Here is a 25,521-nt window from a genome sequence, read left to right on the forward strand (position 1 = left end):
AATAAATAAATCTTAAGAAAACAACATGAGGCAACACATGACCTGCAGGTGCTGGTGATGCTTAGAAGAGGAGGCAAATCAGAGCTGGTGCACCGGCCCACATGTTAGCCTGAGTGTAAGTCCGCCTCTCCACCTTTGCCCTCCTCGCCTCTCACTGGGTGGCCCCCAGTGCTTGTCCCCAGTGATTTTACCATATCCTCACTTTAAGGGTTTTAGATATTCTAAATGATGATGAATTTTAAGACCAGCACAATTCTCAGCTGAGAATTCCTAATTTTTTTTTTTTTTTAACTTTCGGAACATAGGTCACTGCAAGAAATAAAGTACAGAAAGATGTGAACATTAAACTATTAACAAAATATATTCAGGTCTTAATTGACAGCAAGGGTTGAAGTAGCACTCCCTCTGCCTCTGCCCTGAAGGAGCAGAAAGTTCAGGATGGCATTGGATCCAGTGTTCCTGGCCAACACGCACAGGGCGTCTGCACCCACATCAAAGAGCCAGTAGCCTAGCGGAGCTGGGATATAGGTCAGAATATAGATTTTTCAGCATCTTACCAGCTAAGTGGCCTAGCCAAGTCACCTCTCCACACAAGGGCTCAGTTTCCTCAACTGCAAAATAGAGGTAATAGCATTTACCATTTACCTTGCAGAGTTGTTGTGAGAGCAGAGGAAAAGAACAAGTGTTGGAGGAGGTCACCGAGAGGATGTGACCGTGGGTCCTGGGCAACTAGAGACACCTAACCCCCTCCTCTGCCCTTGGAATGTTCATTCTGCCCCCTATTCCCATTCCAGCAGCCATTTCAAGGACATAGCCTTGAGAAGCAATGAGCTGTTGGGACCAAAGGTCCTGAATACCTGACTCAACTCTGTTAAGGGGTCTATATAAACTTTCAGGATTCTGGCTGGTGCATGTGTGGATCTACTTGTCTTGGCTCAAGACAAGCCCCTGTGTAAGTTCCCTTGCTTATGAAACCTGCCACCTACCAACTGGAATGGTCCTCTTCTTTCATCTTTGCAAACTATGTATAAGAGCTGGTTTGCAAACCAAGAACAAGATGGTAGGAGGTAAGAGGAGGGAGAGAGGGGGTAGATGGGGTAGGTTTGAACCTTGAAGTCAGAAGGCATGACATTCCACTCCCAACTCTGCCACTGACTTCCTTTATGTCTGAGCATCAATTACCTCTGGTGTGAAACAATAATGCTGGTAATCATAGACAGGTGATAGGTTTGTGGACAGCTGTATCACATTTAAGAGTTTATCATACAGTAAGAAATTCAATAACTGCCAGCTATAAAGAAAAAGAAACCTACAGAATAAGAAAGTTTCATAAGGAAAATGTTTTGAAAAGTAAAATCCTGCTTCTTTGATTCCATCTCTTCAGAGTGGATGGCAGAGGGATTAGTGAATATACAGCTCTCCCCTAATTGATATAAATTTTGCTTAGGAAATATAATTTTGTTAGGGACAAAACATGCTACTAGTAGAATTAGAGTTGGTGTTTTTAGGATCAATCTGTTTGATATACATGCTTTCAGCCTTTAACCTCCTGGGCCATTTCTATAATGGGTCTATTCATATTAACAAATTTAGATTTGCATTTCTCTAGCAGACCTTATAGCACATTTCAGTAGTATCCATCCACACTGCCAATTTGAGAAATTCATAATCTAAGGGCATGTTTATTGTTTTTCCAAAGCTAATAATTAAGCAATTGTACTGATCCAATACAAACATTAAATTATTAAAATACTGATATAAGAAGCTTTCTCGCTATGAACTTTATTTGACAAAAAAAATATTTTTTTTGTTTTTTGTTTGTCAAAAAAATTTTTGTTTGACATATAGACTTAATATTTATTTCAAACCATCTGGTTTTATACAGCTCCCATTTCCTATTTGATTATTAAGAGAGACAACCCACAGATCAGTACAGCCAGAAGGGGCTTTCACAACTCATCATGAGCAAATGTTCTCTTATAGGTGTCTGATCCTCCAAAGCCATAAAGTTGGGTGTGCACAGCAACACTCCAGCATCAATTGGAAGTCATATATACAAGATCAGGCCCTGAAGGCCCAGGTGAACTACATGGAGGAGGGGCCCAAATGCCCCTGGCCCCCTTTCCTGCTACTCTACCTTCTCTCTCCTTACCTTTTCCTCCCAGGTGAAGACTCAGAGACAAGTGAACTTTCCAAGGCCACATGCTGGGTCATGTTTCCTGATTCCCAGCCCAGTGTTCCACCCTTGTTCCATTCCATCTGGAATCCAGTGAGCAAAATAAGTATCATGAGCTGAACTTGAACTATGGTAAGATCGCTGGAAGCATTCACAAATAAACCACTTTGTTGCAATTCTGCTGCAGCAGAATTCTCTCTGAATTTTATCTGAATTCTCTCTGATTTTATATGTTAATGTTTCACAGTGCTTTGAGTTATGAATAGCGTTCAGTTATTCACTTGTAGACAATAAATATTAAAAATAAATTTTTATGTGTCACTTCTTATGCTTTTGGAATAAATATCTGTCAGCGACTTGATTCTACAGCGATCATTGTGGGATAACAGAAATACATTAATTATCCCAACACTGCTGCTTGCCACCAGACACTGATGGCGAGATTGATGCCATCAACATGGCAGAGAAATCAATGTCTGTGGTTAAACATTGTTATGTTGTGCACCCACTGTCTTTATCAATTACATGTTCTTAGATAGCCAACTGAGGATTTATTTGCAACCCATTCTTCTAGGCATTGATTTTATTTTAGTCATTCTATTTTATTTTTTAAATATTTTATTCATTTATTCAGGAGAGGGAGAGAGAGAGAGAGAGAGAGAGAGAGAGAGGCAGAGACATAGGCAGAGGGAAAAGCAGGCTCCATGCTGGGAGCCCGAAGTGAGACTTGATCCCGGGTCTCCAGGATCACGCCCTGGGCTGAAGGTGGCACTAAACCGCTGGGCTGCCCTATTTTAGCCATTCTAGTGTTGAAATATGCAATCCCAAGGTGAAGAAAGAAACATCTGGTTGTGTTTATTTGGGGGGGAACATATCAGAATATATTCCTCAGCAAAATTAATTGTTGTGAATAAGCATATTTGCAAAGACATAGTTTGTATAGACTCTTTTTTTAATTTTTAAAAGATTTTTTAAAAGATTGATTGATTTATGAGAGAAAGAGAGAACACAGAAGGAGAGGGATAAGCAGACTCCCCTCTGAGCAGAGAGCCTGACATGGGGCTCAACCCCAGGACCTTAAGATCAGGTCCTGAGCCAAAGGCAGCCGCTTAACCAACTGAGCCACCCAAGCACTCCAGTATGTATCGACTCTTTAAACAAAGGATCAAAAGTGATCATTGTGAACCACCCCAATAAGTTCAAATCCTGTAGTCTATCTGCTTGAATAGTTAATATTTGAGAAATTTATAAGGAAATTCTAAAATAATGCTGTCTTATTTGGTTTGGACTGCTGTAACAAAAGCAGCATAAACGGGCAGCATATAAACAACAAACATTTATTTCTCTGGAGGCCAAGAAATCTAAGACACTGGTAGATTTGGTGTCAGATGAGGGCCCACTTCTTGGTTCACAGACCATGTCCTCACAGAGGGGAAGGGAATAGGGATCTCTCTGGAGCCTTTTTCATAAGGACCTTAGTCCCATTCATGGGGGCTCTGCCCTTATGACTTAATCACATCTCCGAAGGCCCTCACCACCCAATAATATCACCTTGGAGGTTAGAATTTCAACATATAAATTTACGGGTTTTGAGGAACATAAACATTCATTCCATTGTGAATACTTTTGGTTAAAAATAAGTAAGCCAAGGACATTTATACCATACAAAAGAGATGACCTCTTTTATATTAAAGCTAAATTCAAGTTTTACTGCAAATGATATGATAGATTGAGTCAATAATCAGCATGATGGAATTGATTTTATTCCATCAATAAATAAAGATAATAAATAAAATCTTAAAAATAAATAAAGATAAATAAAAGATAAATAAATAAATAAAATCTTAAAGATAAATAAAATCTTTAAAAAAAAAAATCTCTGAACCAATATCAGTGATAAACTACATTGTGATACAGTACAGTGAAAAAATCCCATGACAACAAAATAACAAAATATTCAGGGACCAACTTAATATGTGTTATGAACAAGATATGTTACCTTTATGAAGAAAACCAGGAAAACACATTCTTATAAGAAAATAAAGATGACTTGAAAATACAAAATCAGGGTACCTGGGCGGCTCAGTTAGTTAAGTGTCTGCCTTTGGCTCAGGTCATGATCCCGGAATCCTGAGATAGAGGCCCACCGTGGGCTCCCTGCTCAGCAGGAAGCCTGCTTCTCCCCGTCCCTCTGCCTGCTGTTCCCCCTGCTTGTGCTGTCTCTCTCTCTGTGTCAAATAAATAAGTAAAATCTTTAAAAAAAAAAAAAAAAAAGAAAAGAAAATGGGATATCTGTTGATAGACTGACTACATTTATTTATAAATTTCTCAAAATTAAGTTAAAATGCCAATAGCATATTTACATAATCTCATAAAATGGACTTGAAGTACTTTTGGAAAAAATAAACAACGGTAGATAATCAAGAATATACCATAAGATTAATGGAAGAAGCTTTCCCTACCGACACTAATATTGACTATCAAATTGTAATAAGCCAAGCAGACAGAACTAGTAAAATATTAAGATAAGTTACTTAAGAATGACTAATATCTGGGTAATTTGGATTTATACTTTTACACTTTCTGTGATTTCTAGGCTGACCATGAAGTTTTGCCACAATTAGACACAACATTTCTGAGAAACAGTAGTTATGATCAACTTCGCTCCTCTCCCTCATTTGTACCTATTTCATAGGTGTAGGTGCTTGATGTACTTGACTTCACAGCATATCACTTTTCTGTTTCTCCACTGGTTTCACTCCATCACTTTATTTTTTTTCTTTTTTAAAAATATTTTATTTATTCATCTGAGAGAGAGAGAGCACACACAAGTGGGCAAAGGGGCAGAGGGAGGCAGAGGGAGAAACAGACTCCCCATTGAGCAGGGAGTGCGATGCAGGGACTTGATTCCAGGACCCTGAGATCATGACCTGAGCCAAAGGCAGATGCTTAATTGACAGCCACCCAGGTGCCCCTCATTCCATCACTATATAAACATCTTTGTATTGTAAAAATATCCTCCCTTGGCCCTCCCCCCATGCCTGTCTCCCTGCTCCTCCTTCATAGACCCTTTCCTCTGAAAGGAGGTCTATGGTCATTGCCTCCAAGTCAATACACTTCCTTCCTACCCACCTAGGAGTCTTCCTTGCCCACCACTTGGCTACGTGGCACTTACATCACATGCAGAGAAATCACTTCTGAGCCCGTGTTACCAATCCCATGGTCACATCTCTGTTTTCATTTCACTGGACCTGCCAGTGGCATTTGTCATAGTGGGTCAGTTCACCTTCCTTGAAACATTTGCCTTCCTGGTTTCTATGACTTACTTACGCTCTATTTTGTCACTCATTGTATTATATAATTCATTATATAATAATTATCTAATTTCTTAGTGTCTTCCCCATGTTGCTATGAGCTTGAGAGCAGACCATGAATTACTAATCCAGCTTTACTTTTAAATGTGAAGCTATTGGGCAACCCGGGTGGCTCAGTGGTTTAGCGCCGCCTTCAGTCCAGGGCATGATCCTGGAGACCTGGGACCAAGTCCCACGTCAGGCTCTCTGTATGGAGCCTGCTTCTCCCTCTGCCTGTCTCTGCCTCTCTTTCTATGTCTCTCATGAATAAATAAATAAAATCTTTTAAAAATAAATATAAATAATTAATATTTCTGAAAAGTCTGTCACAGATTTATGGTGGCATTAGAGGACATGGAAGATTATGTAACATGACACTGGTCACCATGGTCCACATAGTAAGTGGGAGACAATATTCGTATGAATGAGATGTTTGGCAAATACCCTACCATGGTGTGTAATGGAAGTTTAAGTTGAGTGGTATATTAACCAAAGATATGTTCCTTCTCTTCCTCAATTTATGATGGGATTATGTCCCAATAAACCTGTTATAAGATGAACACAGCATAAGTCAAAACTGCACATAACCTACAGAACATTGTAGCCTCGCCCAGCCTACTTTAAATGTGCTCAAAACACTTACATTAGCCTACAATAGAGCGGAATCACCTAACGCAAAACCTAAAGTGTTGATCATCTCACGCAATGTATCAAACACTGTACCAAAAGTGAAAACCAGATGGTTGTGTGGGTACAGAATGGTTGTCAGTGTCTCATGATCACATGGCTGTTAGAGCTGTGGCTCCCTGCCACTGTCCTGCATCATGAGACAGGATCATACCTCATATCACCAGCTTAGGAAAAGATCAAAATTCAAAACTCCAAGTTGGTTTTCTACTGAATACATATCACTTTTGCACCATTATAAAGTTGAAAAATTGTAATTCAAAGCACAGTAAGTTGAGGACTATCTATATGAGTACACACACACATATATACACACATGTATACTGTATATACATATTTATGCACATATATATCTACATGTATGTGTATATATACATACACCATATGTATATATAAATATACATATATAAAAATGTATTTATTATAGGAATTGGTTCACTCAGCTATGGTGGCCAAAAAGTCCCTCAATCTTCCCTCTGCAAGCTGGAGAACCAAGGAAAGCCAGTGATGTTACCAATCTAAGTTCAAAGGCCTGAGAACCAGAGAAGCCTACGGTGTAGTTCCCAGTCTGAAGCCGAAGGCCCGAGAATTGGACAGCCGCTGGTATCCAAAGGCCCAAGAACCCAGAGTTCCAATGTCTGAGGGCAGGGGAAGATGGTGTCTCAGCTATAGCAGAGAGAGAAAGAAAGAATTTGCCCTTCCTCTGCCATTCTTCTGTTCAGGCCCTCAAAGGATTGGATGATACCCACCCACATGGGTGAGAGCAGGTTGTCTTTACTCATCGTGCTAAAAGCTAATCACTTCCAGGAGCACCCTCACAGACACACCCAGAAATAATGTTATACCACCTCTCTGGGCCTCCTTGAACTGCTCAAGTTGACATAAAATTAACCATCATACGTAGCAAAGGATATAATTATATATCTTATTTTTGAAATAAATACATTTTTCAAGTCATAGCGAATGTGATCAGAAGGGGCATACGTATCACCTAGTGTTACTCGATTTTATCTGCTCACTCTAACAACTCTGAGTGCAACAAGTAGAATTCATGACACATTTTGCCAACAGCACTCCTTTAATCTTTGGTCTGAATAGATGTTTTTAGTCACTCAATAATTTTCGTACTATTAGGTTCTTTCTAGATTCTATCCAAACTGTCCTTTACGATGCCAATAATTTGGCAGAAGTTACAATGAAATACATTATCTTGGTCTATATTAATTGTGGTTTAGTGTTCTGGAGATGTTGGAGATAAATCCTAAATCTTTGAAGAGCTGGGAAGAGTGCTTTATTTTCAGCAGTCAGACAAACTCCAGGAGAGTATGGGGTTGTTTGCACATAGAAACATAGACACACATTTGAGACTATCTTCTTCTGACTCTTCACTTCTAGTGAATGATTAGCAAAGAGAAGGGGAGAATCCACAGTTTTGCACCTCTGTGTGGGCATCTTGAAGATAGGAAAAACCAACCAACATTTACTTGGGGAGTAAGAATCCACATAACATTCAAATAACTAATCCAAAGTCTAGACATATATAATTGGTGTCAGTAAACACAAATTTTATTAGTTCTTCCTCTTTTAATATTTATTTATAGCAGATTCTGCACTGGGCACAGACCCTGATGGAGGCTCAATCTCACGACCCTGAGATCATGTTCTGAACTGAAACCAAGAGTCAGACACTTAACTGACTACACCATGCAGGCACCCCTTATTAGTTTTTTAATAGGGACAGCAATATCTGGGCTAATGAAAAAGAAACAAAAATCAAGTAAAAATTTGAAATCCATCCGTCTCTCAACTACATCAAGATCTAAAGAGGGTTGGGCAGCCCCAGTGGCTCAGCGGTTTAGCGCTGCCTTCAGCCCAGGGCGTGATCCTGGAGACCCAGGAACAAGTCCCACGTCAGGCTCCCTGCATGGAGCCTGCTACTCCCTCTGCCTGTGTCTCTGCCTCTCTCTTTCTGTGTCTCTCATGAGTAAATAAATAAAACCTTAAAAAAAGTTATAAAAAAATAAATAAATAAAAGTTCTGAAGAAAAATTAAGAAATAGTCTAAAAAATCTGAAGAGGGTTGAGACCATCATAAATGAATTTCAGGGCATTTTTCAGTGTTATGGATTATGATTCACAGATAGCTGGAAAGAGTCACTTGGTTTGTCATCTTATTGGAATATCTCTCACAAGCAACACTAAGAAGTCTCTACTCGATCAAAGACTACAGACCCCAGAAAACTACGTATGGCAAGGCACATCTTGACCAGGTTACCTCACTTGCATTGAGCAATTCTAGCCTCGTAGAAGATGAGCAGATATGTAATCATAGGGTTAGTAAAACAGTCCATGTGCCAGAAGCCACATGAGTCAAAGAAATAGCTCTGCTATCTGTAGTAATATTAGTGCCATTCTATTTGCTCCAGTGGAAGTCTTGGGGGATGTTTGACAAGGAAAAACCTGTCTGTTAAACAGCACCTGCACAGTGTGGCTTTGCCTGCTGGGTGACAGCCAGTGTGGAGACACTCATTAGGGTGATAGTGTAGGCTGCGCCTGGCATGGCTGGGTAGGTCCCCCTGATGTCCTGTGGTGGATTAGTCACCCCATCCAGGTGGAGCTGTCAGCGGGAAAGCAAGACTATTACGCACAATAGTTTGTTGGCAAGTGCGTTAAACACGAATCAATGAATAAATTACCTCCATAAATCGCTCCACTGAGCAGAACTTAGAGCCTGTGCCCAGTGTTTGATAAAACAAATAAATGACAAGCACAACAGCACCATCATTTTTTTTTCTAGACCCCTTCACACATTTAATTTACAGAAGTTCTAACTCCTGGCCAGAAGAAAGTTTGCCATCTTTTAAAATTAAGTAGCTCCTGGCTCCCCTCCTCCCAGGAACACCCTGAAGGTACTGGTACACACAGGGCCATTTCCTTGAAAGAAATCAGAAACTAGCCGAAGGACCCTCATCCATCAGAAGAATGAGAAACCTGCTTGGAAACAGGTAGGAGAGGCAGACACTCTCCCCATAAACCTCACCCCTGGCGCCCAACTTCTGCCTAAGGAGCAGATGTAACAAAGATGGTTTGCTTGTTTTATTTAGCACACCCCAGTTAACTAAAAACACCAGTGTGAATGGCAAGCTCAATCAAGCTAATTAAACTCTGTCTTTCTGAATTTCAATTATTAAAAAAAATTAGTCTATGTTCCTTAACCAGTTGAGAAAAAATCATACACAGGGGGAAAGCAACACCAAAAAATAAAAAAATAAAGGTCGATACAGTAATGCAGTTTAAGTGCAGAGACCGATGCATGTTTCCCAGATCTGTCTGTGAGGTTACTCGACACCAGAGATCCTCCACTGCTGCCCTGGCCAGGAGCCATTGTCTGAGCTCATTTATGAGGATAATATCCAAAACAGGTAGCTGAGGAGCCTGTGTAAGTGATCACTTTATCTACCAACAATAGTCGAAGAATCTCAAGAATATCAAATTACTTGAATTCTTTTGGACAGGAAGTTAATTCCAGACTATTCATACTTGGTATATTCACATTATACAATGCCTGCTCATCAGAAAGCTGGAAGCAATATTGGTGAGGAAGGGACAAAGCAAAGGGAATCCAGGATTAAATGTGGTGTCAAATTCTCTTTCTCACATAGAGAAGATGAGGAAATTTTAAAGAGAACTGTAATTTAGCAGTGAGAGAGATGCCCTTGTTATCATTAGAAATCTAATTTCCAGGACTGTATTTTCAGCATGTGAGGAAAGTATGTGAAACTATGGCAAAATTGAAGCTGTTTTAGAGTTAAAATACATGCAAACTGAAATCATTTCACCTTTATGTTCACTGGCACCTTGAACTTGACAGGTGAGTGCACATGGGCACACGTGCACACTTGGCATGTTCAGTTGGGATTTTGTCCATGTTTATGAGGATAAAAGACAATGCCACAGGCTACCCTGACTTATGACAAAATATTTTTGACCATCAGTGACTCCAGACCAATGGAAAAGAAATGTAGTCCTGAATAATCCTCGGGAGTGATTGGTCTCAGGAAGGGCACAAACAGAAACACCATTGTTGGCTTGGATAGATAGAAAGTTTTGTTTTCTGAACTCCTACCAAATAGCTGATGCTCTATTTTTCACTGATAAGTGCCCTGGGGGTTTTAAGTAGACCAGCCTCATGGCCACAAAGGAGAAATATTCTTTTTAATTAGGAAGGCCTTTTTCAGCCTAGAGAGGGAGTTTTTCCAATAGAAGGGGTGGGAATTTATCTTCTCCAGTCCTTCCCACTGATCATGCTAATGATCATTAGATAGAGCTAAGACAAAAATCATCCTAAACTAAAAGCTAAAATTTTATCAATTAAGACAAAATGGGGACCATAACCCACAGAATCGCTCCCAAGGATTTGCTTTATTTCTTTTCCTTTTTTTCTTTTAAAGTGGTAAGAACACTTACACAAGATTTGCCTTCTTAACAAATTCTTAAGTGTACAATACAGTATTATTAACTAAAGGGGCACTGTTGTACTCTAGAACTTACTCATCTTGTACAATTGAAAATGTGGGTTTATCGTTTTTATTTAAATTTCAGTTAGTTAACATACAGTGTCATATTAGTTTTAGGTGTACAATATAGTAATTAAACAATTCCATGCAATGCCCTGTGCTCATCATGGCAGGTGCACTCCTTCATCCCCATCACCTGTTTCCCCCATCCCCCCCACCCACTCCCCTCTGGTTACCACGGGTGTGTTCTTTAGAGCTCAGGGTCTGTTTCTTGGTTTGCCTCTCTCTTTATCTTTCCCTTTGCTCATTTGTTTTGTTTCTTAAAGTCCCCATATGAGTGAAATCAGTGACTTTGTTCAATTATTAGTTGTTAATTAGGACCACTGGGACATTGGATGGTGAACCATGGTTCATTAAAAGAACATAAAGAGATCAGAAAGAGAAGAAACAATTATACATGCAAAAGATGATATGGGCAATGTCTGTGAAAGATAAAGGGAAGCAGGGGCAAGGATGGAGAGCCTTCAGATCAGGATGCAGGTCTGCTCTGGTAAAGGGAGTGTTGGAGAACAGGAAGGCGTGGGCAGCAGAAGTCTCAGAGTGCAGGGAGTGCTGAAAGAGCCTTGCCCATACGATGCACAGTGTCCTCTGAGAGGAATCCACCCTGGGCAGGGGTGGCCAGTTCTGGTTTGCTCACCCTGCTCAGGCATCGGCTAGAGGCAGCCCAAAGGGAGTGAGTCTGGCACGACCCACAGGCATGGCAGCTGGAGGCCGTCGTCAATCAGCCATGCTCTTGAAGCAGTTCTCTTCAGAGGAGATCTGTGTGGGGCCTCACGATGCCCCTTCCCTCTTCTCTCTCCTTGACTCAGAGCCTCTGCTGTGAGAGGTATCTCTTATTCTTGAAGCTACTATCATTAACTTTCCCACCTTGGGGTCACAGCACCTAAATTTTCCTTGGGGAAACCACAATCAAATTCTAGTCTGGGGATCCCTGGGTGGCACAGCGGTTTAGCGCCTGCCTTTGGCCCAGGGTGTGATCCTGGAGACCCGGGATCGAATCCCACGTCGGGCTCCCGGTGCATGGAGCCTGCTTCTCCCTCTGCCTGTGTCTCTGTCTCTCTCTCTCTCATTCTGTGTGACTATCATAAATAAATAAATAATTAAAAAAAATTCTAGTCTGTGGTTTAGGTGAATGTGACTTTCTCCCCACCCTGCTCCCCACCCTGCACATGTGGTCACATGACCCTACACCATCAGACCATGGTCTGTCCCCACCATAGGGGACTAATGAAGAGATGGACCCAGCACCCACAGCCACTGAAATCGTCCCAGGGCTTTTGCTAGGGAAGCTGAAAGCAGAGACTGGATCTTTCTGTTGGGCTTGCTCAGGGAATAAGAAAGAGCCTGGAGCCCCTGGAAATGGCCCTGACATCACAAGGTAGAGCCTGCTGGAGAAGAAAGCCAACAAAGAGAAAAGCAAAGATGAGGAATGGGGAAAATGAGATTAAGATATTATGATTTCTGTTGAGCCCCTTGGTCCAGTCATGCTTGAAGGCAGTGTTTATCCCTGGACTCTTTATAAAGTCAGTGAGACAATGGATTTCCTTTTCTATTTAAATTAGATTCTCTGTCACTGGCCACCATGAGTTTTGATTGATATATTTACTTTTCACTAATAGCTTTGGTGGACCATAGCCCATATTCTGATCCTTTTGTAGCTGATTGTGAATATGATTTCAGGCACTGTAGAAAAATTATACTAGAATAAATCTGTACTACCTATGAAGTTGATGAGAAAGGAATTTTACTTAAAGTCATTAATGATGTCATCCATATCAGCTAGGATCCAGCTAACATACCAGTTAATGTAACAGAGAATTTAACACAAAGAATCGTTAATTGGGTATAAGGAACTGAGAAGTAGGTAGCTAAATGGGTCAAAACAGACCACTATGCTGCCATGTACATAGATGCTGGAGGAAGCTGCTATCACTACCAGGGCTGTAGGGAAAATTGGAATTATTAAAGGCTGGAAGCTTGAAGAGAGAGCCCTACAGAGCTGAAACTCAGACCTCAGATGAGGGTGTCTCTGAGCTCAGAGGAGACGCCTCACAGCCTGGGATCCTGGCATCCAAAGAGGGGCACCTGCTGGCTGGTGCTGGTGTCCCCGGGAAGGTGCTTTAAGATTCATTCAGCCAGTGCTGAGAGAAACCTACAAACTAGACTCCACTGTCACTGCCAGAGTAGAGGTGTGTAGATTAAAAGTCACAGGAACGCCAAAGACAGGAGGTCCTGTCTCCCTCCTCTCATCTCCAGTCATTCCCTACACCTTATGGGCAAAGGCTAGCAGCCGTCCAGCTGGCAAAGAACTACCAGGGTTTCCAGGGACACTGCACAGAAGGGCAAGCTAGGAACTGAGAATCGATGACTTAACAATTGGCATAAGGTCAAACCACCCAGGGAACCCAGCAACACTGGCCAGAGATTGGGGTACCCAGCAAAAATAGATGGCCCATAGGGTGCAGATGACCCATAGGGTGCAGATGGCCCATAGGGTGCTTACCTCCACAGGAGTAACCTCATGACTGACTGCCCAGGAAATGCCCAGAAAGACAATTTCAAATGTTGTAGACAGGTTCTGTGAGCCTTGAGAATGAGATCATCTGCCATACCAGTTTAGTGATGAAACCCCAACATTCATGAGTCCTCAATGGACTCAATGGACATCCAAGAGTCCTCAGGACCCCAACTGCAACCCGCATTTTTTAGTTTAACTCAGAATAACTTGACCCTGGGTTCAAAAATAAATAGGTAGTCACATATTATATATATATATATATATATATATCTCCTACTCTTAGCTAAGCAGAACTCTGAATTTACTGTTTTTCTACTCAGTAAGGTTTTTGAAGGATAACCATATCATATTTTAAAGCCCTAAGTAGAAAGCTATTGGTTTGGTTTGGTTTTGATCTCAAAAGATGCATTTATCATTTTTCTGAGAGGCAGTCCTGATCCAGCATAGCACACTTTGTATGTAGGCCTACACATGCAGTGTTTAGGTAAGTAGAGAACAAATTCCAAACTAATTCCAAGATTAAATTCTTACTTCTCAGGGCATGTGGGTGGCTTAAATGGTTCAGTGTCTGCCTTTGGCTCAGGTCATGGTCTCAGGGTCCTGGAATTGAGCCCCGTGTTGGGCTCCCTGCTCAGCAGGGAGTCTGTTTCTCCCTCTGCCGCTTCCCTGAGCTCGTGCTCTCTCTCTCTCTCTCTCTCTCTCTCATCTCTCTCTCAAATAAATAAATAAAATCTTCTAAAAAAATAAAAATAAATTCTTCTCTCTAGTACGTCTCCATGGTGAGGACCCCACTGGAACAGAATATTCAGAACATTTTTGTTGTCTCTCTTACCCTGAGCATCAGGGCACAATCCTGTAGGGCCACAGTGCAAACGTCCGTGTGCATGGGCTGATCCTGGGAGTAAGCCCATGATTGAGAGACACGCCGTCTAAGTCTACACACAGGGTACCCCACCCCAGCCCGTCTTTCAGGCCTCCAAATGCATTCCATCAGTGAAGCTTGAAATATTGTTAGACCATCTGGGGCAGTAACTTCTTTTTGTCGGTGGCTAAATTTCATATCCAAATGTCTACAGGGACAGTGAGCCCCAAGTTGCCTTCCCTTGCTAATTCAAGGGCCCACTTTTGGCCAAGACTTTGCATGATCACATTATTTGGAGAGTTTTGTCGACTTTCATTTCAAACACAGTAGGTGTCAAAAATTGCTTTCCATGGTAGTCAGTTATTTCTGTCTCTAAACACTGCAATTTTGTTACAAAGAACTTAGAGGGTTATGAACTTTGTTCTAATCTCCTATGTGCAAAAGAGCTGATAACACACTGTTTGTTCCCTATAATGCTAAAACTGCTTGTTCGATGCCATGGGGATTTTTAAATTATTTGTCTCCAAGTGTTTCAAAGTACTTGAAGTTTTCATTCTGATTTTCTCTAAGCTCAAATGTCTGCTTCAAAATTATAAGACTCCTTGAGATTTCCTGGAGATTCAGTCATGTTGCTCATAAATATATTCTGGAACAAAGAAATAATACCTTTGGGTAGCTTTCCTAAACGTCACCAATAGCCAGCATCCATTAAGCACATATTCCAGATAGGACATCAGGACATGCTCTGAGGATCCACACTGAAGGCCTAAGTTCCCACCACTTAAAACATTCAGCAGACAACAACAACAACAAAAATAAATAAAAATAAAAATAAAAATTCAGTGTTAAAAAGAGCATAACATGCAGAACTACCAAAGAATGTCTTCTAGGGAAACACATTTTGCAGTTTCATCTGCTCTCTGCCTTTGAAAAACGCAAACCAGAGCATTTCTGGAGCTTAAAATTCTTAACTTCCAATAAGATGCATTTTTTGGAGAAGATGTTATCTTGTTCTGAAGCAGAAGAAACACTTGAGCAGCACCTCCCTGAGGGTAGAAATACCAGTGGAAGAATGAGGGAGAGAGCAATAGCTCCCTCTCATGGTAGAGGGGGGTCTTTGCAGGAAGAGGGCACCTGAGTCCCCCAGGGGTCTAGAACTTACCCCTATCTAGAACTTACCACAAGGTTCTCATATTTCTCCTACTCAGAGGAAAATCCCCACCTAGGCTCATGAGTTCTGTGACTCTTTCTGTTCATGTGGGCTTGTGGACGGAACATACACTTCACAGGATGAGTGAGGGAGAAGACAGATACGCAAGCACGTTGAGAGGAGCCAAATGTTACCTGCCAGTCTTCCCTGTTGGTCTTCAGATGTCCTGTCTCTTCAGCTTGTAAACTTCCTGGAAACAAGGTCATATATCAGAGATTTACTGTGGCACCATCGAGGCACCATGAATATGTGCACACATGAGGATGTACACATCGTGTTGAATTCATGGTAACAGGTTATCATCTAAAAATAAGCCTTCTCAGGCACCTGGGTGGCTCCGTCTGCTGAACATCTTCCTTGGCCTCAGGTCATGATCCCGGAGTCCTTGGGTCAAGTCCCACATTGGGCTCCCTGCTCAGCGGGGAGTCTGCTCTCTCTCTCCCTCTATCCCTCTCCCTGCTTGTGTTCATTCTCTCTCTCTCTCTCTCTCTCTGTCAAATAAATAAAATCTTAAAAAAAAAAAAAAAAGCCTTCTCCCAAAACTTCAGGGACCGCTCCTCTGAAAGCTCTTTCTTTGCCTGAAATCTTCTGTGAAGTGAGTTAGCTGCTCACAGGGAACTTGCAGCCAAATCAGTTTCTTTATTCAAGACAGTGGCAGCCAGGCACACTGGGAGAGCAATTTTGTAAATGGATTGGCAATAGACTTATATTTCCCCATAATGCATCTATCATAAAACTGGATGAAACAGTTTGAGAGATCATAGCTCAGTGATTCAAGTCACCACCAGATTCTGGGAATGTTACTTCTTTGCTAACCCACAGAGGAAGAACCCGCTCTCCCAGGATCCCCCAGCAGCCAGGACCGGGGGAGCAGAATCCTCTTGGATCTTAGTGCACAAGGCAGGCAACATCACTGAGTCATGCTTGGTCCAGCAACTCCTCTGCTAGCAACCCAACCCAAACCAGCCTCTCCTCTAACCTCCTCAAGGCAAAGCTCTGGGACCCACAGTTAAAAATCACGTTTAGGAAAGCTGCCTATGGGAAGCAACCTTTACCCTGGCCCAAGAGCCAGAATCAAGTAGCCATTGTCTCTGGTTCTGATGGCAAGAGAAAGGTAGCTTATTGACTACAGCTGTCTTCACAACCACCATGGGCAGTAATGCCATGAGAAACATCTGTCAGGAAGAATAGGAAAACCACATTTGGGAAATTCGAATTTCTGGGCTTTTTTTTTTTTTAATCTTAGTCACTGTTGATGCATAGAATTGAGTAGTTTCCTGACTGTTATAAAAAGAAATCATTTAAATTAAAACATGAAGGCACTCACATTTTGCAAAAGTGCTCACATTCATTTCCCACATGCACTATTTCATCAGCTCCCAAGGTGACCCTATGGGAAAACCATCCCTCTTTTGGCAGAGGAAAGTGACCACAGACTAGAAATCAGAATCATCAATTGGGTTACTGGAGGGATCCAAGAAAATCAAGGCGTTGTTGGGGTGGGGTGGTTATTGTGAAAACCACCTCCATAATTCATCTGGCTGTGTCCAGTACGTGGTGACTCAGTGCACCAGGATGTCCTGAGATCTTAGAGCACAGACCACACAGCAACATTGTGCAGATGGCATTCTTGCTCTTTTCTCTAAATCTTGCTATTCGGTCATCTGGGCTGGATTAGAGTAATGATTCTGTGACAGCATGGCCTTAAAACAAAGATCTTTTGACAAGGGTCATCTTCTTTTTGAACTGCAGCAAGAGCCATGGAATTGACTAGTGGCCATGAAGTAATGTGGGTCACCAAAATGACAAGATATCTAATGTTGGTACTAAATATTGTCAGGACCTACTGCCAGAACCTGGCCCAGGCTGCAGCCTGATACTTAAAAAGAAGACAGAGGCTCAACAAGAGCATCTGAGACCTGGACAGACCACTCTACTGATGTAGAAAAGACCTAGGGGGTCTCATTCAGCTGGATAGGGCTGGGGGCGATGGGAGATGCTGGGGAAAGGTCCTGTCCAGTCAGCCAAGCACAATTTCCACCGCAAATGGCAACAGAGGATCAGAGTCCAAGCAAGCTGTCAGCACGGAGGGACACTGGGATATGGAGAGTGACTCGCAGAACGCATTTGGAAAGTACTTAAGAGAGACCAGCAGATACCAGCTCAGAGCAGCTGCAGTGAGTCGCCGGTCTCTGGGAACTGGGGCAGGACTACAGTCTCTAAAGGAGGCTAGCAACAGAAAGGTGGGGCTCCACTGGGAAAGAGATGCCTAGTTCTAGATAAGTTATATGAAACAGGCATGGACTCAGGTTCAGCAATTATGGCCGATATCAAACCATGAGAGTGAAGAAGCTCTAGCACCTGGATATCTGAATTGGGTGCCAAACACCTACTTCGATGCAAATGTCTTTGTGGCAGAGACAGCTGGCTATCCCCCCAAACATGTGGTTTCCCTGTTCCATAGTAGTGAGTTGTTACTGAGAAATGGCTTTGCAACAAGGTCCCATATCAACCAGTCTCTTTTGTATCCCGAAGGAGCCCTGTGAGCAGCCTTTGCCAGTGGAAGTGAGGGATGCAATGGGTGCCCCTTCTGCCCAAAGCAAGAAGCAGCATAGCCTCCCCTCTTCCTCCCTTGTCCATCAACTGGAAGTAAAGAACAACAGATGGATGGACCTTGGAACTCCAAACCAGCACAGAGAGGAAGCTGCCCTCCGAGTGGGAACAATGCATCTGACCTTGGCAGAGCAAGGAACAAACATTGTGTTAAGCTGCTTATATGTAAAGGTTTGTTTGTGGTTCATTTAAGGTCACACATCTGGCAAATGAAAGTCCTGAACTTGAGCTCTATAACTGCCTCTTAGCCCAGTGCTTTTTCCACTGTGCTCTGGTTGTCCTTGAACTTAGATTTCTAATTTACCGCGTCCCATGGTTTCGTCTGACAGCCCACATCTTCCCTCAGTTTTGAAGAAAGCTAAGGGCTTATAAGAAGATCTTTGAACTTGGAGTTGATCAATCTATCTCTGTGGCTTCAGCTTCTTCCCTCAAGAAATGAGGTGAGTCAGCCAGATGGGTTATGAAAAATATGACCTCACAGTCTGGAAGTCTAGATGGCCTGATGGCTACTCAGCTCAACAACCCTGCCTAGTGTCCTCTTCTGGCTTGACCTGACCATGGCCATGGAAGACCTGAAGCTGATGTTATCCTAAGGTTGTCCTCTAAACCCTAACCAAAGTCATAGCTCCCCAGGCCTGAGACTGGTGTGGAATTGGTTCAGATTCCTCTCTGTGTACCTGTGGCCCCTGTCACAGGCTGGTACATTTCTCAATTCAGGTTATCTATTGCTGCATAATGAACCACCCCAAAGCTAGTAGTTTAAACAACCATTGTGGTTTGCCCACAGTTTTGCAGGTCAGGATATCAGAAATAGTCCTCATTTAGTGTTTCCCAGACAGTGCAGGAAGATACAGGTTAGACTGAGATTTTCTTATGGCTCTACCGTGCTGTCAAGATGCTCACTCCAAGACCTGTTGACCAGGAACCTCAGGCCCTCTCCACATGAGACTCTTGTGGAATTTTGTGGGCTGCCTCTAAGCATGAGGGAGTGTCCCAAGAGAGAGCATTCCAGGAGAATGAGATGGAAGCCTCACCATCTCTTATGGCCTGGCTTCAGAAGTGTCAATACATCACTTCACTGCATTCTGTTGGTCAAGCAAGTCACTAGTTCAGTTCAGATTCAGGAGAGGAAAATTTTATTTCACTCCTTAAGGGGAGAAATAACAAGGGATATGTGGCCACATCTACCCTCCAAACCATCCTTGCTGAACAGCATCCAAATACGTCATTTGCATAAATGACAACAGATTCAGGATTCTTCAAAACCTGGAAGATACCAACTTTGTCCATGTAAGTGAATTCCTACCAAGCCCAGGCAGCCCCCACTGATGCCATCTTCTTGCTGGCAAGTTGATTCCTTCTAAGACAGTGTCCCTCTCCTCCATGAGCCCCTCTGGGTTCCATAAATACTTGCCATTTCTGATATGAGACAGATTCTTACACCGAGCTTACCTTCAAGGGATGGTTTCTAAGAAGAGCTTCAGAAGAATTGCTCATCCTTCCACTTCATCCCCCAGGATGTCCATCATACCTGGTGAAAGGAATACGAGAAATTGAAGACCTATATGAAATATTAGGTACTAAACCAGATCAGAATTTATTCCAGAAATTTTGATTCCTACACTTTAAATATTGAACATTGGGTGAACTGACACCTAGTCCAGATGTGAGAAAGGGGCCATTGGAAAGACACCCTCTACTGATAAAGATGGAGGTATGAGCATTAGCTCTACCTTGTACCATCTCAACTCAAAAGTGAAGGGTGCTCATGATCGGGTATTAGTAAATACAAGAATGCTTTGACTGGGCTGGTTATTCAGATTCAGTTTATTCTGTAGGGGAACTGCAGATCTTGGTTGCTGGAATTTTTAAATCCTGGTTCTATTCACCTAAGAAAATTGTGATGGGGGCTAATATGTACCTCCCAGGGCTGTTGCAAGACCTAAGAGTTAACATATGTTAAAGCACCTAATGCCTAGTGCACATGTTGAATGAATCTGAACAGGACTTCAAGCCTGTTCTTTTGGCCATTGGCCTTACTTTACCCCTAGTCCCAGTGTCTTGAGTCCAGGTGATTTCTTTCTCAAGCCGTGGCATGCAGGCCCCATGCGCACCTTGATTATGGCCTTTCAGACACTGTTCTGGAATATGTCAGTGCCCACAAAGTTGCCCCATCCTGTTGCCCTTGCTATTCTTTTGAGTTACTCCTATATTATATGAAAACTGCTAATGACCAAGATCACTCACTGTTGAACATTCTTTTGTGTGTACCCTATATTTTACTTTCTAAATATTTGCATAAAATTTCAATATAAAATGAGACATTGCTTACAAGTTCATGATCAATACTGATATTGTGCTTAGAAAGCCATATCTTTACAAAGTTATCTTAGAAATCAACTTTACATTAATAGAAAATGTAGCCATCAGGCATTTCTAGGGCTAGTCTGACTTATTATGGAATGTTCTAGTTTTGCTATTTATACCAACCTTTTAAACACAATCATGTAGGAGTTTGCACTTTACAAGAGACATGGTTCTTTAAAATAGATTTATCATCCTCTAGCTCCCTCTGAATTTCTCTATATAATTGTGGCCTGTTTGAGTAAAGACCAGGAATGTGCCTGGTCATCTGACTGTCCTTGTCCCAGTGCTTCTCAACCTTTTCAATCATTTTGCTTTCGTGGCGCCCATTGAAAATTATATTTGTCCATCCCATTAGCATAAATATTGGATCTGCTGAAAGCAGGAGCCAATAGGCCTGGGGCTGTTGCAGTTCCAAGGACCAATAAAATGTGGGGGTCATTCCTAGTGCAAAGGTTGGGAAGCTCTGTTCAAGTCGATTGGCATTAGTGACCGTCTATCAAAAAAGAGAGTAAGTACCAATCCAGCCTGTCCCAGGTGCTATGAAAGATGCAAATCCATCATGAAAATGAGGGTGATTCTTAAATAGCTCACAATATCACTGGGGACACTGGAGTGATTACAATCAGAAGAAATAAATGAATGAATGAAAGAGATGAAAACAATCACAGCAAAATACATAGCACAGATCACAGTAAAACCATGTGTTACAGTGCAGGTAACTTATCAGTACTGCTGTCATGATTCAGAGGTGAGTAGTAGAATAGATGGAGAAGAGTGCAGTGAGGTAGGACTTGAGCAAGCAAAACCTGATGAGTCGAATTTGGATAAACAAAGTAGAGGAGGGTTCCCAGTGAGAACAACAGCATTCGTGAAGAATGGCATGACTTGCTTGTGGGTTGAAGAAGAGACATCCTGCCAGATATCTAATGAGGTCATGTTTGTAAAATTGTCCTACTCCTTACAAAGCACCCATAAGTGTCATGTTATTAGGAACATTTTTTATTGTAGTGGATATTGTGGAAATTGAAGTTAACCCAAGAAGAGTTCTCATCTCATCTTTCTCATATACTGGATAATATGAATGAGTTACTTAGACCACTTGGCTCCCTTGGGCACATAGGGTTCTTCAGGGGATTAAATATCCTATCTGGAATGTACTTTCCATGATGTCTGGCCTCCGATGATCCTTAATGCTGTCCAGCACTAGTGCCCTGTTTATACCATTATTGTGTATTTTGTCTTTCACTCTAACAAGCAGGTGTTCTGAGTTTTAAAGACAGAATTGAAAAGAAGGAGTCATTTGAAATCCCTGGATTCTGTTTGCTCTCAAATGTCCTACCTGACTTTATTATCCTTCCCTTCAGGTCAACATGAAGTTAGGGTGAGTCATCTGCAATCAAAACCAACCCAGGGTGTAAGTGCATGCTACAGCTAATCTGCAGCCTAAACAATACCCCAAAACCACATTTTTGAACTTTCTGGCTGATAAGCTTTACTGGAGTTCTTGCCATATGTTCAGCTTCCCGGTCCTCCTCTGGAGATTCTGATCTAGTGGGTCTGGAATCCTGCAGATTATTTTAATGCTAGGGAGGCTTGAGAAAACCAATGCAAGGCCAGCATTATCCTCACTACCCTGAGGAAACAAAAGTTCTGTATAAATTGGAACAGTTTTTCATACAACAAACCTTTAACACGCTTTCGTGAGATTTGTGGAGGAATGGTGATGCTCTCTGTAAAAATTCGCTACTCTGGCATGCAGAATGTAGTGGACTACCTTGACATAGTAAAAATCTACAGAATATAAAGTCTAGCTTTTGTCACAAAGTGCATCCCTTTCCTGTAAAGTTAAATAGGATGAGATATATACAATTTCTATCTGTCAATTGTATCTCAATAAAGATGGGCGAAACTTCTGAAAAGCTAAAATTAAAACTCAAAAAATTTTTAATCAAAATGTACTTTAAATATTTTAGAAGAAGCTCATTTAAGATCCAGAAGTAATACTGATTTTCATGTCTTATTAAACTGGTTTAATATTATTTTACTTCATAGGCTGAGTTTTCTCAAAGTATGATTCACTTGAATGTTTAAATAAATTTTTTATTATTCCTGATTGCAGTGTGAATTCCTCCCCACATCTAGTACCAAGTGAAAGCCTATGCCTTCTGATGAATTAGTAGGGCTTTTGTTATTGGATAATGAGAACAATTTGACACCTGAGTTAGACACAATTATAAAAAAATCAACTTCTAGATATAATCCATATATGTTAGCAACATTAACTGTAAACTTATCAAAACGGGCTGACATCATTTATATCATATGGAAACAATAGCTGAAATACTTATGGAAAAAATCTATGAGATCACTCCTACAAAAAGTGACTTTTTACTCCTGAATTTTGTCACACATGCATCTTTGACCAATTTTCAATGCCTTGACATAATCTAAACAGTTGTTCAATTGTTATACACATCCAAAGACACCAGAGGCCTATGGAATTAAGAGATGGGGAGAAATTTTATCTAATTTACAAGAGATTCAACGCAAGATTTACAAACAAATCCAGAATCCTAGGACTCTTATAGATGGTTCACCATGGCCTACCCTTTAATTTTATGGAGGGCAAAGCTGGAAGGAAGAGATGTTGTGGGATTTGTCTATGGTGTGAATACAAGGAGGAGCTTGGTACCTATGGCAGAAATTCAGGAAAGACAGGGCCCTGGGGAACCTGCTACCTAGAGGAGCTCAAGCCAATGTCTACTGGACCCCCCACTGGGGTCCCAGTAAATAGTTGTTAAGTTGGATTGAATTCAATAACTTTTGTCAAAGCCATTAAAAAGTTTGAGGGAAAAAAAAATGTTTGAGGAAAATACACTGTAAAGTATGAAGCTCACTCTCTAGGAAAAAACATTGCTATAAACATTTCAAAAAGAATCCAGAGAGCAAATGGCAAACTGGTTTTTGTTCTGGAAAGGACAGGGAGGGGGAGGTAGCATCATGCCAACTCAAGCTCTGCAGATGTTGGATAATTTTGGATCTCATTTATTCACAGAGAAAACAAAATGTGGCCTCATTACAGTCAGAAGAGGGTTATTTGAGGCCAGCTGATGTAAACTTAGTAAACATACACACACAGGGGTGCTCACAGAAATATGGACATCTACACCAAAACAAAACCTGAAAACTCTTCCCCTGTCTGTGCCTCAGAGGAGAAGTGGGGGATCCTTGGGCACCCCACAAAGCACTGCCCAACATAGCAGACACAGACACACATGACAGTGGTTGTTATAGAGGCAGGACTGCAGAGCATCACTTGGAATCCTTCCTAGCCAGCATTCTAACTGAAAACATGATTGACAAAAACAACAGCATAAGGCATATATGCACAGGAAATATTACACATGGGGATCCAAGAGGAGGCCTGGTACCATGTGCAGTCAAGTCCCTCTGGGGTGCCTATCAGAGTCCTCATGAGTGGACACAACTACCTTGTCCATGATCATAGTATCCCAGGAGAACTCCATACACCCAGGGCACTGACCTTAGGACCCTCCCAAACAAACATCTGTGCAACTCATCTGTGTGGAACATAGGCAGCAGGGACAAGTATGGATGTGAGTTCTTGCTCTGTTCCTCACTAGCTACATGACTCAAGTTCATTAATATTTTCATTTCCTGATGAAAATAAAGATGCCACCCACCCAGTAGAATTTTGGTGAGGAGTAAAGGATCAGAGGAAAATACAGTGCTGGACACACACTATGAATGGTACAGATGGTGGTCACTGTTATCATTACACAAATTCATGTCCCTCAAGAAATAAACAAGGCCCAGAAAGGGAGATGGCAGAGAAAGGAAAACCATTGGCTTCCTCATCATGCTAGGTACCCCCATTTGCAACTCTGTGCTTACTTACTGGTTTCCTCATTTATCCCCTCCCTGCCCCCTGACTTCCCTGAAACCCATGCCTTCTCCGCCATTATATCCCTAACAGATAGTAGAAGTCAAATTAAATACTTGTTGGATTAATGACTTCTTTCTGTCCATACTGACCTTTCTTCCATTGTTGTCCATCCTCTCAAGATAAGTGTTAGAACAAGGGATAAAAAGAGAGAGGGAGAGTGAGCTGAAGAAGTCCAAAGAAAAAAACAAATCTGGCTCCCAGTCTCCTAGAGATAAAGCCTGTAGTGCCACCACATTTCTCCCAGGCCATATCAGTAAGTCCGACATAAAAGCAGGAAGAACAGCAAAAAGGAAGACCCTAAACTACTTATTTTTAAAGAAATGAAGAATTATTCAACATGAGTGTCCCAAATGAAGGACCTGGATGTCAACTGCCACAATTGTGAGGCCAAACTACATGGTTGGATTGTTTTCATTTTCTGCAGAGATCTTTCACTTAGCCTGAGTGTTTAATCTACACATAATGCTATATAGCTTTATCCATTGTATAGGCAAAGAGACAGACTGAAATCGGTTGTGCCTCATCCCAACAAGCATCTGGTAAGTGAAAGAAGACTCAAATCCAGCACTTCCAAATGTAAATTCAGCGCTCCCCACAACACCCTGGCTCCATGGGCACCCCAACCCTGTGGACACTCCAGCCCTATGGGCACCCCAGTGCTGTGGACACCCTGACACCATGGACACCCTGGCCCTGTGGATAATCTAGTGCTGTGGACACCTCAGCCTCATGGGCACCCCAGCCCTGTAGAAACCCCTACCCTGTGAATACCCTGACCCCATGGCCCTAATATCTACAGGTAGTTCCCATGCCTGTCACAGCTCTTAATGTTGTCAGATCCTTGTTGACCACCCTTTCCATCCCTCCTCCTTCTACCTGCTGGCTACCCAGTGTGCCATTGAGGCCAAGAATGGGATAGGGTGTTAATGGGCATTCTTTGAGGTAAGTATCAGATACCAAAGGCCTTATTAAGGGAAGAATTTCAAATTTTGTGAGAAGAGTGGTAGGTGTAGTGGGCTTTCTATCCTTGTTCCTCCTCTTCATTCATGTTGTTCTCTTCTTATCTCTATAACTAGTTGATTCCCTTTTCCTCAAGAGCATTTTGCCAGCCAAATAACTCAGAACTCAGGGTGGGAGATGCTGATTAGTGCCATGGTGCCTCTGTTTTGATGCCTTGGATCTGCATTTGGGA

At 41.9% G+C, this 25,521-nt stretch overlaps 1 long non-coding RNA gene across 3 annotated transcripts in view; it reads right to left on the reverse strand.

Moving 5' to 3' along the window:
• The window catches only part of LOC125754327 (uncharacterized), a 56,430-nt gene extending 54,152 nt beyond the window's left edge, over positions 1-2,278 (reverse strand). For 2 of the 3 annotated variants that reach the window (XR_007408255.1, XR_007408254.1), the window contains exon 1: positions 2,153-2,271. This is a non-coding gene — a long non-coding RNA (uncharacterized LOC125754327). Of the gene's footprint in view, positions 1-2,152 lie in introns of all 3 variants that reach the window. The other variant, XR_007408256.1, reaches the window with a different exon arrangement.
• Between the last annotated feature and the right edge of the window lie 23,243 nt (positions 2,279-25,521).

Source organism: Canis lupus, chromosome 34 (assembly GCF_003254725.2).
Source record: "Canis lupus dingo isolate Sandy chromosome 34, ASM325472v2, whole genome shotgun sequence".
Lineage (NCBI taxonomy): Eukaryota > Metazoa > Chordata > Mammalia > Carnivora > Canidae > Canis > Canis lupus.